Here is a 25,391-nt window from a genome sequence, read left to right as displayed (position 1 = left end):
AGTGAGGGAAAATGTACTTTTGCTTTTGGTTTACCAAATAAATAATACAAAGGGAAAAGGCATGACATATAGTATTTCTCAAAATTATGTAATATATAGTCATATTTTTATGGAAAAAAATATATATATACCTATATGTAAACCTAGGAACATTCCACTTGACTTAAATCATTTATTTTCATGTTACTTAAGAAGTTCAAAGCATAGACCTGGATATAAAATCCATATGCTTATACAGCTATATAACCAAAACTAATTTAAAAATTAATTATAAACACTATAAAATTAATAATACTCAAATTAATAACATTGATTTAATGTCACAAATAATATTTTGCTGAAACTTAATTGCAATAACCAGCTGTGCTGGGCACAGGTTATTTTATTTTATTTTTTTTCTCTTTTACTATTATTTATTTTATTTTATTATTATTATTTTTTTACATCTTTATTGGAGTATAATTGCTTTATAACAAAGTGAATCAGTTATACATATACATATGTTCCCATATCTCTTCCCTCTTGTGTAATTCAACGTGCCTAAAGTTTGTGCTCTGTGATAGCTAAATTTTCTTACCAGTATTTCTATTCAAACCTTGGTGGAAACTTCACCAACCTAAATCACTAGGCAGAAATGCAGAATTTACATTTAATATACCCTGTCATTGTCTCATCATTAGCAGAATGTGGCAACCTTTTCTTTTCTCATGAAAATAATACTGTGTGGATCCCAAATATCTTTAAAACCAAAATTCAAACTGAGAGGCAAGTTATCAGTTCCTATTTTTAAAAATAGATCATAATAAAACAAACAATATACTATTATATAATATATTTATTCATTTATATATTAAAAATATTGATTAAGTGCCTACTTTGTAGCAGAAGCTGCGTACAGAAGAAAATTTATACAAAGTCCATATTCTCATAGAGCTAACATTCTAATGTAGGAAAAAAGAAATTAAAATAAAATCTGTCTATATCTCTCTATATATCTATATCTGTATATTCTAGAATTTTTTAAAATGCCAGAGTAAAGAGTCTCTCTCTTTTCCTTGCACTATTAGATATAAAAATGTATACAAGTGATGTATAATGATATACAAGTGATATCTATAAAGGTGTATATTATGTCCATATATAAATTATAATACCAGTCAGTGTATTATTTTTAACAGCAAAAAATGATAAACATCCTAAATGCCAATCAGTAGCAATTAGTTGATTAAATATCAATGAAATGGAATATAACACAGTCATAATGAAATAATGAATGTGCTTCTGCTGTAACAAAATGGAAAATTATATAAATTTTATTAGTAAATGAAAAGGCAAGGAGAAGATTATTTTATATCATTTGTTAAAAAAACAGTTCATGTCTGTCGATCCATCTATCTAGATATTTAGAAGAACCCACAGGAAAATAGTAACAATTGCTATCTGCTTGCAAGATAGAGAAAGAAATATAGGTAGAGACATTCCACTGCATATACACTTTTCTACTTTTTTCTTTGTAAGTAACAAGAATTTTTCATCTATTCAAAAACTGAATCAAAATGTAGTTTTATAAAGATCTTGCAATGGACTTGAAATTGTGGGGTTCAGAAAGACCAGAGCGGGTAACATTGTAGTGCTTGCATTGAAATATGCGGGTGATAGAAGTGGACATATTCAGAAGAGGTTTTCATATTCTGGATACCTTTGGAAGGTTGTCAAAGGAGCTGGCAAGCTACAGACCTTGATTGCAATCATGGTCAATGTCTGTTTTGTAAATAAAATTGTATTGGAACACAGCTACACCCATTCTTTTACATGTTGTCTATGTATGCCTGCTTTCACACTGTAACAGCAGAGTTAAGTACTTGTAACAATTATCACATTGCATACAAAGACTGAACCTTTACAGTCTTGGCTTTTACGGAAAGAGCTTGCTGACCCCTGGTATAGATCATAGAATTTTGCAGTGGACAATTTGTGTGGTATTAAGTAAGAGGGAGTAAAGAATGACTCCACAATTTTTAGCCTAAGCACCTGGCAAATAAAGTTGCCATTTATTGCCATGTATTAAAATAGGATAGGGATCACTTGAAGTGGAACAAATTCGGGGTGAGGAAGACTAAAATATTCAATAAGATATCAGTGCATTCCTTGAGTGCGTCTGCATGACCACATGGGTCCACAAACCCCTGTTTGAGAGGCAGTTATGTATTAGGATAGAAAGTGGATAATTATAGGTTCTAAAACTAATAACCCTTTGAGTAATCATTTAAACTTTCTGATTCTCAATTTTCTCGTGAGTGTAACAGTAGGTGCATCTTAATAATCACTAAAGTCCTTTCCCAAACCAAAATTTGTGAAATAATTACTGAAATTTCACTGTATAAGTCCACTAGGTGTTGCTTTGAAGGACTTTTAAGTTAGTGAAAGATGCAAGGTGTCTAGTTAGGACAATAGGTAACCTGTCCACTGAAGGTCACAGGGTAGATATGACTTTTTATATTTTGTAGATTTTGATTCAAATAAATACATCATCAAAAAATTTTAATTTGTTTTGAAATTGTATGGTATTGCACTTTAAAAACACATTTAAAACTTAATAAGGGGAAAAAATAACCAATCTAGATGTCACATAGACTGCCATCAAACTAGAATCACAACTCCACTTTGCATTTTAGTTTGATAACTTTTCATAAATGTAGAGGATTTTGATGGAAAGCAATTTCAGAGAGTTAATTTGTGAAGAACATAAGGCATTCCTTTGCAAGTTGAAAAACTTACTGAGATGTTTGTCTTAAAAAATAAATATAGCAAGAGTGTAATAAAAACCAGAGAATTTCTCAGCATTTCCTCTCTTCTGTCTTTTCATTAGAAACTTCAATTTCTTTAAAAAATTCACACTTAAAAGAGATTTGAACAGATATGAAGGCCAAGAATCATTTCAGCGTTTCTAATTGCCAGTCAGTTTCTGTCACAATGAAACTTTCAGGTCCTTTTTAGGTCTTTCCAAACTATTGAATACATTTAAATCTTGCCTGACCTATTTTGTAAAACTGCTAACCATTATTTGTTAAAATGATGCTCTCTTTATGATTATTTTTTACCTACACACATTCTCTTTCTTGTTCCACACACCACTGTGAAGAAATGCTGCTAAATATAGAATTTCGTTATATCCAATATCCATGAGAGTAGAAGTGAGTGTTATTAAGGCTCCATAATAACTAAATTTTCATCCCTCAAAATACAAAGTGTCAATGTCATCACTATTGCACACCTTCAGTGAAATTCCATTTCCATTATCTGTAAGTTTTTCCCCTTTTCTTTTCTCTACTTGATCAAATTATATTCTCAGATCAGTCAGCAACTGGAACTACATAGAGCTTGTGTGATCAATCATGAAATTTGAAATTGTATTATCTGAAAAGTTACCATGCACATCTTAATAAGTTATATTAAACAAGTTTATGAACATACATGCAGGTATGCATAATAGTTATTTGCTTTTCTTGTCCAAGTTCCCTACCTTATCCTCTGACATCTTCTCACCATAAAAATTTCCTTTATTTTTATCTACTTCCAAAGGTATTACTTATAAATGCATAGAGAGATTCCTCCTTGGGCAGGGGTAAATCATTTATACTTAAAATTATACAAAGGTATCAGAATATTTAATAAAAATTTTGGGAAGCAATCTATGGGGATTGGCATAGTAGGTGACACTCCAGGAAGGTGAGTTTAAAAGCGAGTTATTAACAGACTGAGTGTTCTCTCCTGCCTGCGGCCACAGAGAACAGAAATATACCTGTTATGATTTCATAAACAGGCTCAGTTTCCTCACAAATAAATACCTCAAAGTATGATTATCTCATGCTTTATTTCAAAATAAGTGATTTTCTATTAATAAGCAAAAATATCAACATCATTTTTTCTTTCTTATGTTTTTATTGCAATATTAAACAGGAAAATGTGTGGGTCTTTTTTAAGCCAACACAAATACATAAAGATTTCTCAATTTCCCTTTCCCTATTTTCTCCTGTCTCCTCCCACCCAGTCTCGGCATCCTACTCACCCTCCCTCAGGTAACCAGTGTATCCTTCCAGAAATTTTGCTATGAATTTACATATATATTTTTCATATACATATCTAGTTATTTTCAATACACCCCGTTCTACATCTTGCTTTAGTTTTTTCACTTAGCGATAAATACATGGAAAGTATGTTTCCGTGTGGGTACATATAGGTCTACCTCATTCAAATAGCTGCAATTTTCCATATTAAGTATGTACCATAAGTCATTTGACCTTTACTATTTTAGGACATTTTAAACATGGCAAACAATGCTACATATTTTTTTTTTCTGTAGTGCAGTGCATTGGTTAAGAGTATAGGCTCTAGATTCAGAACTATGTTATCAGTTTTGTTTCTGTAAAAATGAGGATAATGAAAGTGTATATCTCATAGACTTAACATATAATGACATAATACAAATGAAGTATTTAAGCAGTGCCAGGAATATAAATATTCAATAAAAGTGGCTACAACTATTAGCATATTCATGATAATAAAACTGTTCATGAATACAGAGTTATTGGTTGTTAAACTATTGGAGTATTTCCAGTATGTTTTGTAATACCCATCTCTCTGAGTCCTGAAAGTGGTACCCAACTTCCTCAGCTGCTTCCATCTCAGGAGGCCCCAGATCAATATGGCCTGCAGATGTCCTCATTTTCTGCTATTCTGCAAATCTTCCCACAGCCTACGAGACTCCTGTGTGAACCCCAGGTAACAGACAGCCTTCACCCTGGAGGCTGATAGGAGAGATGACAAACTAGAAGGTGCAAATGTCCTGATGCACCTTTAAGTCCTCCATCAGTCACTTGTGGGTACTAAGACCCCCTGCAGTGTGATAACTTAAATATTAAATGCTTTTTACTATTTCTATACATTATTATTTATAGTATTATGAATAGTAATTAATACACATACAATTATAAAATATTGCTATTACTATACACACTTCGTATAGACAATCTATGTGGGGGATTAATTATATATATCTTTTTAATGATAGTTTGCTGGATATAGAATTCCAAGTAGGCAGGTGTTTTAAGGATTTTCTTATAGCAGTTTTAAAGTACCATTCCATTTTTCTTTCAGCTTCCACTCCCCACTTTTTTTTTCTTCTGAGTTTGAAATCTTAATCTTGTCCCATTGAAGTAATCCGTCTCCTTTAAGTGCTTCCTTTGAATTTTTTTTTCTAGCCATTTTACGAATTTTTACCACTTTTACTATGCACCTATTTGTTGTTTTCTTTCAATTTATATTTCAGTCCTATGGTCTGAATATTTGTGTCCCCCCAAAAATCATATGTTGGAATCCTAACTCCTAAATTGATGGTATTAGGAGGTGGGACCTTTGGAATGTGCTTAAGTCATGAGAGTGGAGCCCTTGTGAATGGGAATCATGATCTTATACAAGAGGCCTGAGAAAGCCATCTGAGATACAATGAGAAGTCAGCAGCCTAAACCTGAAAGAGGGTCTCCACCAAACCCCACCCATTCTGACTGACACTCTGATTTGAACTTCAGCCTCCAGAACTGGGAGCAGTAAATTTCTGCTGTTTATAAGCTGCCTAGTCTATGGTGATTTGATATAGTACCCTGAACAGACTAATACTATTTGTTTGTGCCTATTTGTTTTCTTTTCATTTATATTTCTCGCTTTTAAAATCTGTGAATGGGAGTTTTTCAGCAATTTTGGATAATGCTTTGACTTAATCGCTTCAGATCTTGATTCTACTTTTGTTTCTCTATCTCCCCATTTTGGGCTCTGTTTTAAGAAGAATTCTAAGAGGGCCCCCATGATCTCCATTTCCTTTTGATCCTACCATGATTATATCGTATTACAAGGAAAAAAGGATTTTGCAGTTATATTTAAGCTTTTTAAACAGTTAACCTTAAGATAGGAAGATTATACAATTAGGCCCGACCTATACATATGAGCCCCTTAAAAGCAAAGTTTTCTCTAGCTGGTTGCAGACAGGAAGTCAGATATTGGAAGCCTGAGGGAAATTTGCCATGAGGCCTCCTGCTGCAGCTGTAATGTGACAGATCATGTAAGAAAGCCCAAAGCAGGAAACTGCAATCAGCATGTAAGAGCTGAGAGTATTTCCCAGCTCACAGCCAGCAAGAGAAAGAAGTCCTCAGTCCTACAACCACAAACAACTGAATTTCACAAGCTAACTGAATGAGCTAGTTGATAAATTATTTTCCAAAATCTCCAATTAAGAGTTTAGTCCTGTTGAGGCCACCCAGATCCCTAATGTACACAACTCTGAGATACTAAACAGATGTTGTTTTAAAGTTTCTAGATTTGTGGTAATCAGAAAATAAAATTAAAGAGCTTTTTTGGACCACCTACTCTCTGTGCCCTACCGCCCACAGACAGGGAGTGTTCCCCTGTGCTCTCTGCTCCCAAGTAGTATTTCATACCTGCATAAACACCCATGCATTAAAAAGAATCATAAACAGATCATTGTTTTATCTTCTTCAATCAACTGTAATCTCTTGAAAGATAGGAACCATGGTCTTCATTTCTTTTCTTTCTCCCCAGATATAAATAGCCGCAGCTGGCCACAGAAGAAATTTTGTTTGAATGAGGTCTTCTGATTTCCTTACAACAACAAAATTTACTGAAGTATTTTAACAGTCTTTAAGAGATCAGATTTTAAAGTGGTAAGTTTTGTCACTAAGGTAAACTGGAAATCCTCAAGAATTGGAGGGTCTGAGTACCCTAGGATATATAGATCCAGAAAAAAACGTTAGATTTTCTTTTAGCATTTTAGGTATGCATACACATATTAATTAAAAATTAATATTATTAGATAGATTCTATTTTCTGTGTCTTTCTCACACTTGTTAAAACAATTGCAAAAACCTTTATCGGTTATCATCTGCGTTTGTACTTTCTTTTCAGCTGACGTTTCCTAACTGGCTATCAGTCATTTATTTTTATCTCTGGGAAGACTTCCAAATCCAGTGCAATTTACCCTGATCATTTTCCCCGGTGCCGAATTATTCTGCACTTCTGAAGCCTTTTTATGTGAGTTTAGAGAGATAAAATGCATCAAACTGAAACTTTTAATAAAACTTCAATGAGGTGATAAATAAGATGACTATTGCAAACAATGTAGAAGCACATTTGTACCACTAATAATGTAAGAAGCATATCTAGTCTAAATGGGTTGTTTGAAAATCAAAGAAACATCAATCTATTTAATTTTTCTTTAAAATGATTCTTTTAAATCTATTTTTTAAAGCAAAACAACTTGTTGTTGTGATTTTTTTGCAAGCATTTATCAAACAATCATGTTTTCAAATATACTAACTCTCAAAAACTTCAAAGTACAACCAGGTTACTTTATATGTACTGTTTTATTTTAAAATCTAATCTGTACCAATGAAGCACTCCAATGCCTTTTTTATTGGGAACTGATCTTAGTACTTTCTTAAAAACATACAATCAACATTGTTGGGATCACTAATGTGACCAAATTTGCATAAAATAATTGATGGAATTATGTTACTACATGCTTACCTTCATCAAAGGGTGTAACTTTTGAGATTCAGTATGCTTTTGGTGTTTTCAAGATTGTTGTGAAGATGTTGCTGTTATTATTTTTTCATGGTATATCGTCTCTAGTCTCCCCAAAGACCTATTGTAAAAGAATTGAGGAAGAAATTTATTACTAAAAAGAATCTTCTTTTTCTAACATGATTGACAATAAATAAATAAGTTAGCCCTTTCTTTTTTATCTCCTATATATTAAAAAGAAATGAGAATGCATAAACTTAGGTTTTCTTGACACCTATCCTGGCTCTGTGTAAAGATTGCTAGCAGGGCTTCCCTGGTGGTGCAGTGGTTGAGAATCTGCCTGCTAATGCAGGGGACACGGGCTCGAGCCCTGGTCTGGGAGGATCCCACATGCCGCGGAGCAACTGGGCCCGTGAGCCACAGCTACTGAGCCTGCGCGTCTGGAGCCTGTGCTCCGCAAAAAGAGAGGCCGCGATAATGAGAGGCCCGCGCACCGCGATGAAGAGTGGCCCCCGCTTGCCACAACTAGAGAAAGCCCTCGCACAGAAACGAAGACCCAACACAACAAAAATAAATAAATTAATTAATAAACTCCTACCCCCAACATCTTCTTTAAAAAAAAAAAAAAAGATTGCTAGCATATATAACAAAATCCAGTAGGTTCAATATTTAAGTTGTTTACACTCACTATTAGAGTTCACACTGTGAGTTACCTAAGGAAGCTTTGCACTGTGTAGCAACATTCCCGGACTTGATCAGTGTGGTTTATGATCGTCTGTGATGAGAATCTGGGATTCTTGCTGGGATCCCTATATACCTCAATTCTTACACTGTCAAGACAGAGAAATGGATTTCCATACCTGGAAGTGGCAACACCTCCCTCCTTTGTGTATCACCACAAACACATGTTAAGCCTAAAGAAAACTTTCTTGGAGTAAATGTACACTCTAGAGCTGAAAAGATAATCATTCATATTTTGAGAATTGTTCCAGCAAAAGGGGAGGGCGGTAATGGATGGAAAGACTAGAATTAGAGCACAACATAGCATTTATATCTCAAGAAATTCACTGCTCCCAGTTGATTACCTGACTGGGTTGGTTTCCCTTCAGTCCTCCATAAAGTCTCGTCTCTAGATGAAGTGGGAATCCACAGTATGGCAAGTCTCCAGGCCTACTGAACAGAGAGATCTGACCTAGAAATGAAATACCCTCTGCTTTATTCCCTATGGGAATTTCCACTGAAAAGCAGAAGAAAAAAGAGCACTTCATCTGTTGTGGCAGAGTTTGTTTATTCATGCTTTTAGATTTCTGTTGCCTTTTAAAACCACACCTTCTTCAAATAAATATAATCCTCAAATTTAGAGAGTCCTGTCAAGTATATCAAGTATTATTTTTGTTGTCCTTGCCATACATAATAGTATTGCTGGCTTGCTTTATGATCTCAAGATTTTGTGGTGAGTCATTCAATAAAGCAATGTTCTAGTGAATAACTATTTTATTAAAAGTCTACGGATATTCTCAGGCATTATTTCTCTGACAGTAATTTGCAGATAGACTTTCAGAAATAGAGGTAAAAATCACTACTCTAAACAAATTATATTTTAGCTCTTATTTAAATAAGTATGGCATAAATAAAATCTGTACAAATTATTAATTTTCAATTATTTTATTCTATTTGAGAAGCTATTAAATAGCAGTATAAGTCTAAACTTGTATGTGATATTTCAGCAGCCACTTGTATAGGCAAAGAGTGTATTTGGACAATATTACTTCACTGTAAATATATGGAAAGATTATTACAATGGCTAAGGACCTAAGCCAAGAGATAATTTTTCTGGAACACTCAACCACCTCTGGGATTGACTCATATTCATGTTTTAATTTTATCATTCTACCATTTTAATATTAACCTACAGAAAATACATTTATTGAAAGTCTCAACTTTATATTTGTAATGAGGTGAATGGACCTAGAGTCTGTCATACAGAGTGAAGTAAGTCAGAAAGAGAAAAACAAAAACCGGATGCTAACACACATATGTGGAATCTAAAAAAAGGTACTGATGAACCTAGTGACAGGGCAGGAATAAAGACACAGACATAGAGAACGGACTTGAGGACACGGGGGTGGGGGGAAGGGGAAGCTGGGATGAAGTGAGAGAGTTGCATTGACATATATACACTACCAAATGTAAAATGGATGGTTAGTGGGAAGCTGCTGCATAGCACAGGGAGATCAACTTGATGTTTTGTGATGACTTAGAGAGGTGGGATAGGGAGGGTGGGAGGGAGGGAGATGCAAGAGGAAGGAGATATGGGGATATATGTATACATATAGCTGATTCACTTTGTTGTACAGCAGAAACTAACACAACACTGTAAAGCAATTATACTCCAACAAAGATGTTAAAAAAAGTCTCAAATTTATAACTACTGGGTATTTGCTATTGTCACTTTCACTACTCTTATCCAGCAAAATAATGGAAGTTCTGTCCGAAGTTTGTCTGCTTACCTTACATTCCAAACCTTACCCTTTCATAAACGTGTGCAGTTATGAAAATCTAGATAGTTTGCATTTGTTTTAGCTAAAGGATGACCAGAAACGTGAGCTTTTTATACACACATGGAAGGATGGAAAATTGTAACATGAGAATATTCCCAAATATTTGACAAGTTATTTCAAAATGGTAGACAGCCATGACCATGACTAGTCCCTATACCTGTCATTTTGTCAATATTGTTAAAGAAAAAAGCTATGCAAAATCAGCAACTACATGCCAACGAAATTTGGTAGATCAAACTTTTCAATGAAATTTTTAATGTCTCTGTAGGCCAATCAAAAGAATATATAATCAAATTGGTCACAAATCACAAACCAGAAAGGAAGTGAGCTATATATTTTAAATAGAAACCTATTTAAAAACCCCTTTAGTGGGAGACGCAAGAGGGAAGAGATATGGGATCATATGTATATGTATAACTGATTCACTTTGTTATAAAGCAGAAACTAACACACCATTGTAAAGCAACTATACTCCAATAAAGATGTTAAAAAAAATTAAAAAAAAAAACCCTTTAGTTCCATAAGCATTACTTCCTGGAGTCCTTTATAGTGTAGGATAGATGTTCTACAGCACATTCTACAGATAGATGCACTTTGATCACAGGTAAGATTTCTAATCTTATACTTCACTTGATATCTCTACAGTGCTGTAGACAGTATTTCCTGTGTTCTTGTTTATTTTTTTTTTTTCAAACTGTGTCCTAAGAAAGTATATATAAGAGTAATTTTCTAAGTTGTTTTAGGCTTAAAAATATTTTTATGTCCATGTTTGATTAATACATTTGCTGTATAGGTAATTCTGGCTGGAAATCACGTTTCCTCAGAAATTTGAAGATGTTGCTATATTTTATTCTAGCATTTAACACTGTTTTGAGGAATCTTATGGCTTCTGCTTCACATGCTTTTATAGAATTATTATCCCTGAACCTGTCTCTCTCAGAAGCTTTTAGCATCCTCTAACCTCACTGTTCTAAAGAGTGACAGTGATATGTTTTAGTTACAAATTAATTTGTGATGTATGCCACTATACCGTAAACAAAACAAACCAAAACATAAGCAAAATAAACAAAAGCCATAGAAAGCTAGTTGCAACTCAACATACCATAGAAAATATGAGAGCAGAAATCACAATAACAGATGAATGGCTTATCTTCTTCAGTGTGCAGACGCTTTTCTCATATTGTGAGAAAATCCTCTTTTGGTAAAAAGCTGAATATGGATTTTCCATGAGTTTTGTCCATTTTAAGAGTTTTAGAAAATGTATAGATCTAGGTTATGACTTCAACATATTTACTGAGTCTAATTTTTTAAAAGAAAAGTTGACTTCAATTTCACGGTCACTAAAAAAAGAAATATGTTTAGCTTCTTCCAATATAAACTTCACAGCTTGACTTTTTATCAATTTGACTGATGTAGACATATTTGTCTTCCCTGCTTCCTTTTTCAAGGTAGGAATGACTATTGAAGATAAAGATTTCCTTCTTCAAGGCACATATGAAAATGTAAACTAGCAGATCTGCTAAATTCATTTTTTCCTATAGCTATTTAAATTTTTTGCTTTATTTTAATTTTAAGTTAAGTAACTTTCTTTGTCAGCAATAATTTCTACATGACAGGCATGTTTTCTAAAATATTTATTACACTGTGTCTTGATTTAATTTGACCTAATTCTTCAAATATATATTTCAGTTGCAGACTAATTAATAACGTCTCTTTGTTTAATTGTGGTCTTTAATTATGTTCTTTGTTTAATTATGTTCTTAAAATAATTTTTTTACATGCCTTTTTTTGCTCATCTTAACATATGTAAATGAGAATTATCTAAACTACCTGAAGATCTATGTCAAATTTTCCACATAATTTGGCCATTACTGCATTTCTAAGACTTATAGATACTATTTTGTTTTAAACTTTATATTGCTTAGTAATGTTATTACTAAATTAATTCATTAAAAGACATCAAAATTTAAGATACTGAACATTTTTTCATTGTAAAAATGATTAAATTATTTAAATTAAAAATGCTGTATGTTTGTATTCTTTACACTAAAAAAGTGTCTAGTAACATAAGTGGCCAATTTTGTTGAAAATATAGCTTAGTCGAATCTACTAAACCTCCTGAAGCCATAAAGATACAATTTTATTATTTTCTCATATTTTTAATATAAGATGGTTTAACATCTATATAAAGTATGCAACATAATACTTATTTAATATTTTTAAAAACCCAACTATATGTATTGGAATTATTTAATAAAAAAGTGGAAAAGTTTGCTGTCTTAAATAGTAATCAGGTCCACTGGTGGTAGAACTTATAAGTTGATATGTATGTTATTTGGTTTGACAAGGTGACATTTACGATGGATAAATTTTCCCTGTGCAGTATCTTTGCTTCACCATCATGAAGTCAGATATTTGGTTTTTGACAAGAATGAGGGCTCTTTCTCTAACAGGTGGAACTTATGTTATCAAAACTCATTGACATTGATATAAAACCTATATTCTGAAATTATTAATATAAAACTTTAGGAAAATAAAACCTCACTACATTTTTCTGTGCTCCTTCAAAAAGCACTAGCTTCTGAGCCAAGGAAACATATATACTATATAGCTTATATAGTATGTTTATATAGAAAAGAATGCTTCTTTCCAAGAAACAGCCTCACATACTCTAAAACTTATATCTGTGGCCATTTGTTTAGTTAAATTCTCTGATCAATGGTTAATAAAACTTCTCTGTCCCTTTCTGTTACAGCCAGGAGAAGGAACCTAAGTTAAAACCAGGGGCCAGGAAGACTGGAACAATATCTGTCCAGTATTTACATGTCATAAAGCCAGTGACTCCAGGGTCTGTCTGGGTCTCGGAGAGATTTTACATGTATACCAAATAGTTGGAGTTAGAATTCAGGGTATTCATGTTTCCTAGGAGACCCTTTAGGAAGGGAGGAGAACAACCGTCTTCTTCCCCTTTGTAAGCATTAAGAAATCCTATCTCTCATTCTTAGCCTATGGGGTATCTGGCTACTCCTGTAGGACAGTTAACCTTAGTCCCATGACACCACACTAGGCAAAACCACTAGGGCAAGAGGAGCCAGTACACTTACAATTTACTGTGTGGTATTTCATAAGAAATCTGTCTCTGATCCAAAATTTCTCATATATGCATTCAAGATGAAATTCATGAAGATGAATATTAAAAACCTGGCAGTAGTCAGAAATAGGACTAGAGTATTTGTGTTGATCAAAAAAAAGAAAAAGCACTTAGTTGAAGATTCAAGCAAGGGGAATTAATTTTAAATGCTAATGACATCAAGGCTCTTTGCCAGAGACGTCATCGCCATGACGGGGATACATCTGATCTAGAGATGTCAATGTCTGCACCCATGGGACAGACATCTCCTACACATTAATTGTGTTTATTTTGTCCAGGTTGTTTTCTTGACCAGCCTTAGGTAATTATATATTGTTTAATTCTTAGAAAGTACCTTATTTTTCTTTTCTTTTTTTTCCTTTGGATGATTTTTTAATTTTGCATTTCATATATTATCCAGTTTCACATTCTCACAGGATCAGCAATTACAACAGCTTCCTCGTCTCCCAAGTCTGAAAACGGCAAGACAGCCACAGCTGCGGCCAAAGGCAATGCACTGATGCGCTCACGAAACGAAAAAATTGCACAATTTTTCCTTCATTTTACTTAAACGAACGGCTGACGCTAAGGCTCACTGCTGGAGAACGGAAACCCTTTTTTTCTTTATGCCGCAATCTAAAATGTTAAACTTACCTGACAGGGCGCACGAGGTCTCTTCAATAATTAATTGCACACACACACGAAAAATCCTTTATGTAGCAAAACTACTTTGTTACACGGGGTACAAAAATACTTTCACTTTTTGGTTGGTTTTGAAGTTTGGAAAGAATGAGGACCCATGGCAGGGCTGGCGTGCGCCCTGGAGAGAGAAGAGAAACTGGGCAGAGAAGGGGTTTTCTTAATGGCTGCTGGCCCATCTGAGGGGGAGGAAGCAGAGGACCCCAGTTTGAAAGGACCAAGAAAACGCTCTGTGTGGCTCGGTGGTCCTTCCTGTTGAGCCTGGAAGTGTGTGGGGTGGTGGAGGCCGCCAGCCGCCGGGCGGAACTGGCTGCAGGGCTTGGTCCTCACTGAAGCAGGGTGGGTGCAGGGGAGGGGATGCGGGGACAGGGAGCGGGAATGAGGAACCGTTAGTGGGCAGGACTTGTTGCTATGGTGACAGAACGTGAGAACAAACTTTATGCTCACGGATATACCAGTTTAAGGGTCTTAATTCATTCCAGGAAAACGTGCAAAATGAAATGCCTCATTTCTTTGAGGCGGGGCTACGGAAGCAAATTTGGACGGGAGGTCAGGCCTTGCTCAGTCCCAGTGAGACCTCCGAGCTGGGTCTGGATGTCCCGGCGAGAAGCCCCCCGAATCCTGCCGTGAGGCCGTGGAGAGGGGCTTTGGGGCAGGACAGGGCTGAGGAAAAGGAGAGGAAGGAAACAGTCCACTGAGTCAGGCTTAAGACTCACAGTCTTTGGAGGGAAGCAGCAGCTCTGCACCGGCCACCTGAGGGCAGTGGAAGCTCAGGGTGGCTTCCTCCCCACTGCGGCGGGGGCTTCGAGCTGTGGTGACAAGACTGAAGAGCTAACAGAACTGACGATAGTTCCATCCTTGTTGGGTGGTATCAGAGGAAGGGTACCAGTGCACCTGAGCATGTAGGGCGGCAGCGACAGCAGCCATGGCGGCTGGGTAGGTAAATGCAGCACGTGAGACGGCTGGGGTCAGCTCTGTGGTAGAAAGTACCTTTTCTTGCTTCAGAGTTTTTGTTTTACAGTGAGATAAAATAAGGGGTTAAAAAATTCTATCTGCTCTCATGTATCCCCTTCAAATGTCTTTCCAAAATTTTCTCATTAACAAACAGATCTGAGCGACATTAGTATCATGGTGGCCTCCTTTTTGTTCTGCTTTTAACAACTGGCATCCATCCATGAACAAGAGTACCTCAATGGAGGCTGCTGGATTTGGTACCATACGCCAAGGGTCCCAGGAATCTTGCCCACCTGTGCACCAGGTAACATGCAGACAGACCTTGGTAAGAAACTTGGAGAAAGGTCATAGTATTGTGATAATAATGGCAATGACTATATCGATCTAATTATGTTTGTTCATTTCAATGTGTTTGTATTTTCTCATTTAATTATTGCTAAAACTGGTGCAATATACAAAACAACTGTAATCGTTATGTGATTAAGAGATTAAGGCTCATTTTGATTCACATATATTTCTTCAAATAACTTGTTTAGAATGAGGCAAAGTCAAGACTAAAAGTTTCAGTTACCTTAGTTCAGTAAATAGCCCTGAGACAGCGAAATTACAGAGACCTAGGTTTCATCAACAACCATTTGTGTTATTTAAAACTTCACTTAACGCCTATAATTTATCTTCCTTTATAAAATGCTCTTTGTTTATCACTCTCTAAATCATTTCCTTTGGCACTCTCACTGACTCGTGTATACCTTCATATTCTTTATCTTGAAGACTTAGTTTATACTAGAAAGTAATATCAATGCAATTAAACTATGCCTTTCTACTATCATTTTTTCTGCAATTTTCCCATGTGTTTTATATTTAAACAGTTTTACTCCTGCGTCACCTGGTGATCTAACATACCTCTGTTAACTTATTAGAGTTATTTGAACCTCATTTAAGTTTTTATTTGTACTCTGAAAGAAGAAAAGAGTGGAAAACTCAACCTAAATTAGGAGAATATTTCCAGTCTCCATCTGAATGTCACTCATTGTGTAAACACAGAAATTGTCAGATGAAGCAACAAACCACAGAACCTGGATAAAATACTATTCCCTGCTGGGCAGATTCTTAGAAACACTGAAAGTCTTGAAAGAAAAATAAAGGAAGTTGACTTTGAAATAAGTATGATGATTCATGCTGAGACAAATCACATTCACAGGGTATATGAACATTGAAAATAGAATGGCAAACCAGAAACGGGAAACAATGTAATGCTAGCTAGAGATTCTACCTCCAAAAAAATAAAAAGCAAAATTTTAGCGCTTAGAGAAATTTAAGACGTGAAGTTAAAGCAAATAGGACAAAAACAACAACAACTTTAAATGATTCCTTTAAAAAGAAGGAAATGACATTCTGCGTTGAGATGTGTACTACTATAAAATGTCAGTGCCAAAAGTGTAACAGTTGCAAACATCATTAAATGAACCAGATGTGAATATGGTGAAACTCATTTCAGCAAAAACTGGTTTGGGCATGCTGGCTTAGAAATGTTCTAACCTCCTCTTGTTGAAGTGAGTGTCAATATAAGCATGTTTACTATAAATTTTTCTATCTCATACCCCTTTAGAACATTTCTTGTTTATATTTTGCCCAAAGCATTGGTTATTCATTTAGGTGACAGTAGTTTCATAAAATGTTGTCTGCCCAGAATTCCATGTACAATAACTTGTTTTAATATCACACCCACACACTCCTACAAATGAAAGATGAAAAAGAAGTAAATCATAATAGCTTGAAAATCAGTCACTACATAGTGGATTCCAAACAACAATGATCAAATTAAAAGAGAAATATGTTTAAGGATACGTTTATTTTCATCATAAGTTTTCTTAAAATATAGAGGGGATAATATTCCCATTCTATTTTTATTTTTCTACTTTTTTCACAAATATCTCAGACTTCAGTGTAATAGATGGACTAAGAGGTTGAAGACATAAAATCTAAACATAAGTGTTTAATATGTTATGTGAGATATTAAAGCAATGGGAAATTAATTCTTGTCCTGTGCTTTATCTGAGAAATGATGCAAAGACTGCACATTAGAGTCAGTTATTAGAAATGTCTAACTTGTAAAAAAATTAAAATAAAAACAAAAATAGCGAAAAAATAATATAATTATGGTTTGTATTTAAGATATAAGCTATACAAGTAGAGCACTTTATTTTCCCCTTTTATGGTACTATGCCACTCTTTTAGGATCACAGAAATAAAGCAATAAAAATTAAGATGCATTAGAAAATATTTCAGCTACTAACAGAATATAAGAAATGTCTGTGTATAATTTAGATGCCTTTAAGGTATCCCTAACAGAGTGTCTTTCATATAATAGCGTTCAATCAGTGAATGAAGAAAATATGTAAGATTACATAGCAAACACTTTATTGCTATGTGGTTTCTTAAGAATTGATATCTATTCACTTATCCAATCTTTACAGAACCTATAACGCAAAATTTCTTCTAGAAACTATGGGAGGTAGGATACAGCCTTGTCCTCAATATACTTATGATAAAGTTGGAAAGGCAGAGTTTAAAACTTTGTAATTTTTAAATAATGCTATATGGCTTGCTATGAACAAATGTTCTCTTTATATCATACAATGTTTGGAAAACCTTAAACAATAGGCTTTAAGGCGTATGGGTAAGAATAGTTAATATTTACAAAGACAATGCAGTTGATGCAATAAAGCATTAACAAAGGCATTGAGGATAAGATTGATGGTCTAGGAGATGAGTGATCTGGATGACACTGAAGATCATATTAGACCAAAGTATTATATGCCTGAGAAGGTAGTGTGAAAGCTGCATATGGTGGTATAGAATGCATACCGGTCAGTTGCATGGAAGCTGGAAACATCTTTTCTGGTTTCAAATCTGGCCATCCTGGGAATTCCCTGGTGGTCCAGTAGGTAAGACTGTATGCCCCCAGCGCAGGGGGCCTGGGTTCGATCCCTGGTTGGGGAACTAGATCCTGCATGCATGCCGCAACTAAGTAGTCTGCATGCAGCACCTAAGAAGCCCACATGCCACAACTGAGAGTCTGCATCCTGCAACAAAGATCCTGCGTGCTGCAGTTAAGACCCGGTGTAGCCCAAAAAAAAAAAAAAAAAAATCTGGCTCTCCCACTTATTAGCTGTCTGACATTGGACAATTTGTTCAAGCTCTCTGTGGCTCAATTTTCTCATACATAAAATAGGGAAAATGATCCTTTCTAGCTCATAGGACTGTTGTGAGGATTAAACAAATTTATATATGTGAAGTGCTTATAACAGTATCTGGTATTAAGAAAGGTAAGTATAAGTTATTGTAATTATTTGGCACTCTATAAAAAATACTAAATATGTGTGCTTTGGGAGAGGCAGAACTTCCTTTAATGGTAATGTGAGAACTTCTGTAAATTCTCCCCTCCATAAAATTAATAATAAAAAAATCTTGAAGATGATCAAAGTGAACTTTTTCATAACTCTGAAAATTAACCAAAACCTTACAACAATTAGAACAGTATTTCAGAGAAAACCATAATTCAAAAAGACACATGCACCCCAGTGTTCACTGAAGCACTGTTTACAACAACCAGGTCATGGAAGCAACCTAAATGTCCATCAACAGAGGAATGGATAAAGAAGATGTGGTACATATATACAATGGAATATTACTCAGGTATAAAAAGGAATGAAATTTGTAGACACATGGATGGACCTAGAGACTGTCATACAGAGTGAAGTAAGTCAGAAAGAGAAAAACAATTATCGTATATTAATGCATATATGTGGAACCTGAAAAAAATGGTATAGACAATCTTACAAAGCAGAAATAGAGACACAGACGTAGACAACAAATGTATGGATACCAAGGGGGAAAGGAGGAGGTGGGATGAATTAGGAGATTGGGATTGACATATGTACACTACTGAGACTATGTATAAAATAGATAACTAATGAGAACCTACTGTATAGCACAGGCAACTCTACTCATTGCTTTGTGGTGACCTAAATGAGAAGCAAATCCAAAAAAGAGGGGGTATACGTGTATGTATAGCTGATGCACTTTGCTGTACAGTAGAAACTAACCAATATTGTAAAGCAACTATACTCCAATTTAAAAAAAAATAAGAAATAAAAACAAACAACAAAAAAGAACAGTACTTATTCATTTGAATAAAAGTCCAACAGACATTTCATCAAAGACGATATATGCAAATGGCTAAAAAGCATAAAAAGTTGCTCAATATAATTAGTCATTAGGGAAATGAAAACTAAACCTACCTTTTGATAACAATTTAACCTCTACTAAAATATCTATAATAAATAAGGCAGACAATGGCAAACGTTGGTGAGAAAATGGCGAAACAGAAACTCTCATATTATTGTTTGGCGGGAATGTAAAGTGGTAAAGTCACTAGAAAATAAGTTTGGCAGTTTCTAGAAAAGTTAAACATGAAACTACCCCATGACCTAGTATTTTGACTAGTAGGTGTCTAACCAACAGAAATGAAAGTTTTTGTCCACACAAAGACTTGTATGTAAATGTTAATAGAAACATTACCATAATAGGCAAAAACTAGTAACAATTTGGATGGAATGAAGAGATACAATGTGGTTTATCTATATACTGGAATACTATTCATCGATAAAAAAAAAGTACTGTCATATTCCATGAACTTCAAAAATGTTATGTTAAATGACCATACACAAAAGACCACATATTATATGATTTTATCTGTATGATATGTTCTGAATAAAGCAAACTTATAGTGACAGAAAGTAGATTAGTGGCTGCATGAGGCTGGGGGTGAGATGGGGACCAGCTGTACATGGATGTGAGAGATCTTTTTGGAGGGATAAAAATGTTCTATGTATGGTGATGTGTGAAATACTAAGTAAAGGTAATAAAAATTACTGAATTGTACACTCAAAATAGATGGATCTTATGTTATGTAAAAAATACCTCAGTATATCTGCCTAAAAATATAAATAATGTTTTAATAATGTTTGTGGAAGGACATGGAAGCTAGATGTAAGTTTTAGTTATATCTGTTCTTATTTTTGATACTATTTTAGAATGTGTGCAACATCATGATTTATCACATTTCATCTCACACAGCCCAGTACGGGGAAATAGCAGCTAACTAAATATCCTTCATAAAATTGATTATTAAAGTGAAGGTAAATATAGACTCCAATAGTTGATCCCCGCTATTTACCTGTACTTGGGTTTCGGTGTTATCTAGATTGAATTGGATTGAGTTGGAGCTGAATGCAGGATGTAGATTAAGAGAATATTATAGTAATTCATATTTTCTTTGTCAACAATAGCAGGAGAAATGGCACTTTTCCAAGGGCATTGCCTTAATAATTAATAAAAATGACAACTTAAAGTCAATACTTGTTTAATTAGTCATATGAAGCATTCCAATATTTATAGCTCCTCTTAGCACCCTTTGACTCTTTACTGGGTATGATTTGCTCACAAAAGAATAAGAAGGATTTAACAACATACAAAAGAGCAGTAGAATAACTGTCTGTATAAGGTGTTTCAGAATGAATTTCATACAAATCCCAACATCAATGCCTATATTTTAATTCTGTTCACTGAATTTAAAATGTTACTATTATAACAACCAACATTTACTGAATATCTACTATGTAATGAAGAAGTATAATTGCTCTTCTTTAATCCATAAATTCATTAGACAGATATTTATTTGATTTCTCCTATGTACCAGAAATTATTCCAGGGTTTGGGAATGCATGAGTAAACAAAATAGAAAAAATAATACCTTTGCATTTATGAAGATTATTCCTGGTAGGGAAGGCAGCCAAGGGAAAAATAAGCATAATTTGAAGTCTAGATTACTTTAATGCTGCTGTTTTCATGATATTAGAAGGTATAACTAGAACATTTTTCACACTGTTGAGTCACTAATGATATTGGGCTGACAGTGATTATTAGATACATTAGGACTTCCATAATGTTAAAATGTAAAAAAAAAAAAAACACACAAAACTGTGTACCATAGACATATTGAACTAGTAAATAGGCATATAGAATCAGAATGTAATAAACACAGTAGAAAATAAGATTGGACACTATAACAGGCATTGAGAGTATCGGGGGACTTGGAATTTTATTTTATTCTATTTTGTTTTTAGTTAATTTATTTTTTTGGCTACGCCACGTGGCTTGCAGGATCTTAGTTCCCCGACCAGGGATTGAATCCCTGCCCTTAAAGTGTGGAGTCCTAACCACTGGAATGCCAGGGAATTCAGGCTTGAAATTTTAGATGGGACACTCAGTAGAAGTATTATTTGATAGAAGGTTTTCAGGAGGAGAGAAAGTGAGACATGAAGTTATTTGGAAGAAAATGGGAAAAGTAAGAAGAAGAAAGCTTGCTTCTAGAAAGCAGGAAGAGCCAGTGCAAAAACCTTTTATGTCAGAGCAAGCATAGAATGTTCAGAAATGATGAGGGGGTGAAAGCGTCTGGAGTGGAGTGACCTAGGTTGAGAATAATAGGAAGGAAAGTTAAAAAAAAGGCAAGAAGGGAGGCATGTGAAATCATGTAGGGCCTCAGAGGCCATTGGAAAGAACAATGGGATGATTACATCCCAGAGAAGAGGTATGATCAGTTTCACAGGGCCACTCTGATATTTGTGTTGCGGATGAGCAGTGATAATACAGAGGTCAAAGCAGGGAGATCGGTTAGGATGTTAATGTAAAATTCTAGGCAAGAATGATAGACATGTAGGCCAAGCTTGTAGAGGAGGAGATACATTTCGAAAATAACACCAAGAAGATGTCTTAGACAAACAATGCAGGGTATGAGAAAATACAGGACTCAAGTTGTTTGCAAGAGTTTAGCAACAGGAAGTGTGGAGAAGTTTGAAGATGAAAGTGCAAATTACTAAGCTGAGTTGTAGGACACAGTAATTCCAATATAAACTTGCTGGGGATTTTACAAATAAATTATTGAAATAAGATGATTAAATATATACCATTTTGGCAGAATTAAAAATGTTTTCCCTTGCTTTTTAAATTTGTAATTCTCTGATAACTAGAGTGACCTTTTTATCACTTAATCACCATTTACATGCTTTGAATTAGGAACTACATGCTCAAAAGCGTCTAAGTTTTTCTGTTGATAGTTTTTTTTTCTTAATTTATGGAAATACTTCATGTACTGGATAGGTAACCCATTCTTCCATCCAAAAAAAGTATGTAGCTTACTATATTTTATTTTTTATTAATTCATACTTATTTATAAATATTTCATGTACATAAAATTATATAATGATCTGATGCATTTATAAACATTTATAAACATCATTGCTTTAATTTCCCATGGTGGCTGTAACAAATTTTATGGCTTAAACAACACAAATGTATTCTCTTATGGTTCTGGAGGCCAGAGTCTATATGTGTTTCACTGGGATGACGTCAGTGTCAGCAGCACCATGGTCCCTCTGGAGATTCTAGGAGAGAATACATTTTCTTGCCTTTTTCAGCCTCTGGAAGCTGCTCTTCATTGCTTGGCTCATGTCACTACATCACACCACATTTTTCTCCTGCTTCCATGGTCACATGGTCTTTTCCCTCTTCTGTCTTCAAGTCTCCCTCTGCCTCCCTCTCCTAAGCACAATTGTGATCATTTGTATGGTTCACCTTGATGATCCAGGATGAAGCTCCCACATCAAGATCCTTAATCACACCTACGAAGTCCTGGCTACCATCTAAGATCACATTCACAGATTCCAGGAGTTAGCACCTGGGATCTTTGGGGACTAATATTCAGCCAATCACAATCATCTTCTTGAGGAGGGAGATGGGATAAAACCAAGCTAGGGAACAAAAAATTACCAAAAGACTTGAAGAACGCTCTACCAATCACTTCTAACTTTTAATTCAACTTTACCTTAATTTAGTGGATCATGTAAGGTAAGCATATAAATTAATTATTTTCTGATATCATTAACCAATTTTTCAGCAGTATTAATAATTGCTCATCACTGACACAAACAAGTATACCTGCATAGTAGTCTTTCTATTATTGTCGCTTAGTTTTGGCTTGGAATTTAAGGTCAAGGATCTGACTGTGAATACTTTTTCCAGGCTTGATTTCCTTCAAATTTTCTTGTTATTGTAAAGAACAGGGTCTTTCATCTTTACTTGCCTTTGCTCATAAAGTTTCATCTGCATGATGAAATTTACATTTTCCCTGTTCCAGCTTGAAGAAATTTTACCCCTTCTTTAAAGCTGCAACTGACATGCCTATTCTCCAGATGTATCACCATTCTCTTTTGTGTTATTAGATGCTTAAAGCACATAGCTTACCTTGCTTTTTATTAGTCTAAGGTTAAAAAAAATGCATTCTCTAAGACAGGTTTGGATTCAGACTCCACCACTTATTAGGTGTGAGATCTTGGGAAAATTATTTGTCCTTGTTATGTCCTATTTTCCCTAACCATAAAAGGATGCAATTAATGACCCCCCCCCACGTACTTCATATATAAATAATAAATAAAATAATCTACTTAAATCTACTTACTTTCACCTACTACCTATAAATAGCAAGCTTCCAACACACACTTTCTATTCCTTTACTACTTTCTATATTCATTTTCATTATTATTTAGATGAGATTCATGTCATCAGGGCCCACAGGAATGACTTGCGAAATCCTCAGATACCAATTACTTAATGAACCTATATTCAGTTCATCTAATACCCATATCCCTTTAACATGTCCATTTTATTTATTTTTTTCTGTTTGTTTTTTGCAAATGTTCATAGCAGCTTTATTCATATTTTCCCAAAATTGGAAACAAAATGTTCATTAACAGGAGAATAGCTAAACAAATTGTGGTACATTCATACAATGGAATACAACTCAGCAATAAAAAGAAATACATGGTTCAACCTCTCAAAACTTTATACTAATGAAAGCATTAAGTGATTCGATTTAGTTTCAGAGCTGGGGGGGAGGGAAACCCTAGTCATTGGTGAAAAAATATGGATAGTACTTAAACTACCAACTAAAGTAGGGGTAGTGCTTTGTTGCTTAGGTAGGGGTATAAGAGAACCTGCCTTTGTCCTGATATAGCTGTGGGCTAAAAGTATCCATTTTCAAAATTGTAGTTAAGATTTGTGTATTTCAATTTTATAAATCTTACCTAATAACAGGTGTGTATAGCAGACAGATGAATGTACCAAAGCAGAATGGAGGACTATCAAAGCTAGGGTGTGAAGGTTCAAGGTACTATTTTTTTTAATATACATCCAATTAAGATGTTTAATTACAAATCTCGACCTATTTTTATGGGCTCCCAGCTCACGTACCCAACAGCATATTGGACATCTCTTGACACTGCCAGTGGTTTTCTTCCAATCTTAGTCACATAACAGATCTCTATGACCCTACCTCAATTTCATCCTAGGTTTCTGGTTTGAACAACTCAGGAAAATGCTGGATTGCAAGAAGTAGTCTGAAGAGGGTTCAGTCTGAGGTTAAAAATTGACACTTGTCATCTTGTAAAGGACTAACAAAGTGGACCCTAAGGGGCAAACGTAAGTGGGAAGAAACTAGAAAAGTAAAACAAACTGATGGTGAGCAGCAGTGGACATGCTTGCAGTGAACTCAGTTACAAAGTCTGTGAAGGTAGGAATAGGGGGATGGAATCCAAAGGACCAATACTTCTTCCATTATGACAAAAAGGGTAGATGAGAATGTAAAGTTTGAAGGTGGGTAGCCAGGAAATGATGAGTTATCTGACTAGGACAATAAAAGCCTTTTATCTTTCATAGTGTGATATCACATTTACCATATTTTTCAGATTATGTCCCTGAATCTGATTAACACCAAGTGTCTGCCAAACTCAGTTACCTGTTCATGTAAAAGAATCTGGTACTGTAGGTATTGCACACATATGTAACAACCTGCTTTTCTACGATCAACCCTTTTTAACTCAGATTTTGGACAATAGTCTGACAAGCTCATTCTGAGAAAGATCCAAATACACATTTTGTAAGATTCCAGTTTTTAGCTTATTGTAGATGAAACTGAAGAACTGAAATTCTGCCTGATGATGAGATATGTACCTGCATGGCAAAATGATCAAAAGCTTATAACTCTGTTCTAGTTAATAGAAATAACCATGAATTAAACACTGCCCCACCCCACCATCAAGAGCCTATTTCATAATAAATGTTAGACTATTCCACCTCCAAACTTTTCACTTATCTAGCTCCAAACTCTAGCATTCTTATTGTTACTACTCATACGCTTTCTACTCTGTGGTATCCTGGTATATAGCCTGGATGATTTCCTTTGAGCTTCAGGTGCGAAGCCACTAACAAAAAAATGTTTAAATCTGTTCTCCCAGGATCTTAAAGATCTTATCTTTATGACAGCTCCCATAAAT

This window comes from Lagenorhynchus albirostris, chromosome 2 (genome assembly GCF_949774975.1).
Source record: "Lagenorhynchus albirostris chromosome 2, mLagAlb1.1, whole genome shotgun sequence".
Taxonomy (NCBI): Eukaryota; Metazoa; Chordata; class Mammalia; order Artiodactyla; family Delphinidae; genus Lagenorhynchus; species Lagenorhynchus albirostris.
The sequence above is the reverse complement of the archived record's forward strand: the minus strand, read 5'-3'. Positions refer to the sequence as shown.